This window comes from Microcaecilia unicolor, chromosome 12 (genome assembly GCF_901765095.1).
Source record: "Microcaecilia unicolor chromosome 12, aMicUni1.1, whole genome shotgun sequence".
NCBI lineage: Eukaryota > Metazoa > Chordata > Amphibia > Gymnophiona > Siphonopidae > Microcaecilia > Microcaecilia unicolor.
The window spans coordinates 74,542,827-74,547,709 of NC_044042.1; the positions used below are offsets into that span (position 1 = coordinate 74,542,827).

Genomic DNA, 4,883 nt, shown 5'->3' on the forward strand with positions numbered 1-4,883 from the left:
ACTCAAACTCGAGTGTCGAGACCTGCTCAATTAACTTGGCCAACTCATCTCTATTAAAAATTCTAACTACCGAGGGATCCTCCCCCAGCAGGGAACAATCCTTTTCCTGGTTGGCACCTAAAGAAAGATCCTCACCAAAGTCACTGAAATCCTCCTCTGAATCCTGGGGAGAAAACTCCTCGAGACCCTCTGCCCAATCCAGGCGAGGTCTCTTTGTGACTACAAGACCCTCCCCCCACCTGGAGGGTCCAGGTGGGTGGATCCCGACTTCCATGCCTGAAACATGGACCAAATGAAGTCAGGCAGAAATCCCATCCTTCCTGGGTTCTCAGGTGCCAAGCCTGAACCCTGACAGAGAGAGGCCTGCAAAGACCGCGCTGGCTTAGCAGAGTGGGAAGAAGCTAAAATGGCAGCGGTTCCCACCAAAATTGGGACCGCTGTTGGTACACCTGGCTGCGAGATAGATTCAGCTGCAACAGAGCCTACTGCAGAAACCTCTGCGGTTAATTCCAGAGGAGTGGAGGACAGCAGCTTCAGCTCCCCACAGAGCCAGCATTGCATCCACGGCACTTCTAATCCCCGGCGCAAACAGATATGGCAGCGGAGCAGCTTCCCTGCCATCACCGCGGGAGAGGAGAAAGGAAGGAAACAACCCGGGACTGACCACACCAGCACAAGAACCACAGCTAACTCCCCTGCAATAGCAAAGCTCAGCTCTCCCTGACAGCCCAATAAAACAATAGAGCCGGCAAGAAAACCGGAGTTTTTTTGTTTTGTTTTTTTTTAATATCTTTATTTGAGTGCCGCTGCTGTAGACTGAAATGGCTCTCATGGCTCTCGCCCGACCACAGGAGCCGAGGCACAAGGCTGTCTACTCAGGAAAGCAGAGCAGGGGGAGCGACCCGGCCACCCGGGTGTGACACTCCAGGGGAAAGACAGGGCCCCAGCGGACCCACTTCCCCAAAGCACAGAGAGAGATCCAAATACAGAGTAAAACCTTTTAATGCCAAGCCCAAAGAAGGAAACCCAAGGGACCCTCAGGGCCTACCAGACTAGCCAGGCTGCACATCTACCCTCTGCTGGAGACTGAGAAATACTGGCTGGTTGGGGTTCTGCACAGGTTACATATACAGTGTTCAGAGTTCAGTGTTCTCAGTCTCCCTCTGCTGGTAGGCGTGAATAACCCAAGCGTCTTGACAGGTCTGGAGGGTCGCTGAGGAAACCCAGATATTCAATGCTGGGCCATTTCCAGTGATCAGCATTGAATATCCCGTTTATTTTTGGCCAGTTTGAACACAACCGACTAAGTCAATATTCAGACTTAGCCGGTTATGTTTAAACCGGCCAACGATATCCCATGTATTCATGCGGCAAAATATAGCCGCTGAAGTGGGTGTGAAAATTGGCAGCCAGCAATATTCAGCAGGAGATAGCCAGCTATCTATCCCCTGCTGAATATCACCAGATAGTCGGTTATAATGTATTTAGCCAGCCAAGTGCTGATCCTGTCCAGTTAAATGCTTTTGAGTATTGGGGGGCAAGTCTAATTCTATAGAAGTATGTCAAATGCAGTTGAAGGCTTCCTTGCTCTCACGCTTTTTGAGCCCCTTATCTCACTGATCAGAGCCAATACTGATCATTTTCATTAGGAGAGCCTGAGAAGAAATGCCAAGTGGCCCTACAAGTTCAATTTATTTGATATACCGCAAATATAGTGAAAATCTAAGCGGTTAACATAGATAAATGAAAATATTATGGGGCAGAAGGAAACAAAACCAGAACACCACTAAGACAAACCACAAACAGACAATACACAAAAAAAGAGGGAGGGAAGATACAATTTACAAATAGGAAAACCTGGAGGGGAAAAACCTAAGGGGAGAGAACAACATGAACATTACTAGATCAACAGCAATGAAGGGGGAGCAGTGGGTAGATGAATGGATAAATGAAAATCAAATATTAAACTAAGGAAAAGCAAGAGAAAAATATGTTGTCAATTGTGATTTAAACTTGGGGAAAGAGGTTTCCATTCTGAGATAGAGGGGAAGATTATTCCAAAGGGGTGGTGCCACTACACTGAAGTACGAAGTCCTGTTGTCTCTAGATAAACTTGTTGGAAGGAAGGACTAGATAGATGTTGTTGTTGTAATGATCAACACTTGCATTTGCAATATTAGTATTTATTTATTTGTTACATTTGTATCCCACATTCTCCACATATTTGCAGGCTCAATGTGGCTTACATAGTACCGTAAAGGAGTTCGCCCATTCCGGTATGAACAAAGACAAAGTGATATTGTGGTAGAATAACGTTCATGTGTAACAGACACATTAGGGAATTGTGGAGAGGAAGAGTTATTTTATGTCCTTTACGAGCTTGTGTTGCAGGGTTCAGACATTTAAGTTGGGTTGGTAGAGTATGCCTTTTTGAACATGTTAGTCTTTAGTGATTTCCAGAAGTTTAGGTGGGCATACATTGTTTTCACGGCTTTTGGTACTGCGTTCCATAGGTGTCTGCTGGATGCATAAGTTGATTTGTATTTGAGTGATGAAAAACCAGGACCAGCTCAACCTACCTGAGGTGACCTGGAGTTACTTTATAATTCCAAGTTAATGAAGCACCACAGTGCAACAAATCAAGGTGAGAAAAGGTACTTGTGGGGGGGGGGGGGGGGCAGCTCTACCAGCAGAGTAAGAAAGGTTCTTAGGAAAAACAGAAATAAACCAATGAAAACAGAGAAACAAAAAAGCTGTATGGTGTTATGGCACTCTTTCTTCATCAAAGCCATCCATTAGCAGAGAAGGCCCTTCGGACTTCCTTCATCTCACTGTATGTCAGTGGGAGCAAAGGAGGATGACAGAGTCCACCATAGTAACCAAACCATTCCATGGCTTGCTTTAATGCCAGAATCCCAAACTTCCGAGTTACCGCAGTGTTTGGCTCTATTAGACGGTACTGTAAATCTCTAGCTTTATCCCACTGGCCGGCCCACTAGAGTTTTTCCAGCTCACACACTTGTGCTCCGAGGACATCAGCAAGTGCACACACGCCACCAACAGCACCCACACTGTACCCCGCGAGCAAGAATCCTGCTGATCTGGACAACACCTGGAAATCTTGTCTCTGGGTTTTGTGAACAATCAGGGCAATGCGAGTTATATCTCCTCCACTATCCTTGAGCCCTACGATATTGGGATGCTGGGATAGGACAATAATAGCATCCACAGGCAGCTCCAAGCTCGTGTTTCCAAGTACACTGTAGAGAACCACTGGCACTGGAGACACATCTGCCACCTTAGTGTAATGGTGAATGAGTGCTGCACTGGTCATGCTTCCACGATATTAGCAAGGTGTGACAACCAGCACTGCATCTGCTCCCGCTTGAGCCATGAGGTTGGTCATCTCAACTGTGGCTTGTGTGGATTCACATCCTGATCCAGCCAGAAGAAGCTTCTCTTTCGGAACTGCCTGGCGCACTCTGTGGACCACCTCTACCCTTTCCTCTCGTCAGGTAGGCATATTCTCCATTGGACTCCTGCACCACGAAGCCTCGGAAAGGGATCCGAGAATACTTCTGCAAATTTTCCTCTAATCTTGTGTAGTCCACCTCTTCTTTCTGATTAAAGGGGTTGAAATGGGAGGATAAATCCCCTTAATATCCAGTTTCTTTCCTGCTTTAGAACAGACTCCTCTTATCAACTCAGACCCAGACAACCACCCTAATGTCCTAGGCACAGGGTGCCAGGCTGAACCAAGCAAGGGAAACAATCTGCAGCAGGCCATCATCTTCAAGAACTTAATTTCTACTAAGGTCATCCAGTTTTTTTGTTTGTCTGTTTCTTCCTCTTCTCTACTGTTGGAAGGTTCTGTAGCAATATAAAAGATCTGACAGCAATCTAGCTCAGACTGGGCTAATCATTAATTTTAGTTTGTTACTATATGTTTACCATTAACTTTTAAAGAAATCAAATAATCTCTGATGAAGTCTGGCTTCCACTTTAGAATTTACAGATGTCTCAGTGCTATTTGCAGCAGACACCTCCCCCTTACAGCCACATCACTGGAATTTTGTTTGTATCTTCAAAAATAACGAGGGAGTTATAACATATTTTTCCTAGATACAAATGTCATTTCCCTTTAGGTTAGCGTTATGTTGTATATTTTGTGAAACCGTGCTTTATTTATTCCCAGCATTATGTACTACGCTTCTAATCCATCCAAAAGATGAAAACAATCGGGGCCTGGGTAAAAAAACAAGCAAACTGGATTTTCAGGATATACACAATCACTTCTGAGCTGTACAAAATCTCAGGGGGGGGAGGGGCTCATATTGAACTAAGCTGCTAAACTGAAGCCCACAGAAAGAACACGATTTGCCACGTGTCCATAAACAGTAGATATTGAGCACTATCTGTTGCATAAACTTCATCCCTTTTTGAAACTTCTCAGCAGACTCTGCTTTCCAGCAACTCATTCTGTATGTCAAGAATAAATAACCATAACTTGGAAGAATCCTGATGAGGCAGCCATGGGCAAAGAATAATTCTGAGAAATCATATGAAGGGTTAATTCTGTTAAAAGCTTGGTATTTGAATTGAATTCTTATTTCAAATTTCAACTCTTTACTCTGTAAGTGAAGTGAAGGTATGCCAGATGGTTCAGATTATATTGAACTCTAGCGTTTGCCGGGCTGGGTTAGAAAGGTCAGAGACAGGAATTTCTTTCACCCTGGTGAATGATGAAAGCTGGCTCAACATCTGTACATTATTAGGCATACTGAATAGTTTTGTAAGCAGGCAGTTTGTTTAGGATTAAATTGAACACTGCTTAGAAGGAAATAGTTAGAGTCTAAATAATTCTAGATATAAATGAGTTAGAT

At 44.5% G+C, this 4,883-nt stretch overlaps 1 pseudogene; it reads right to left on the reverse strand.

The window, feature by feature from the left end:
* Positions 1-2,699: 2,699 nt before the first annotated feature.
* On the reverse strand, positions 2,700-3,864 carry LOC115482220 (annotated as a pseudogene).
* Between the last annotated feature and the right edge of the window lie 1,019 nt (positions 3,865-4,883).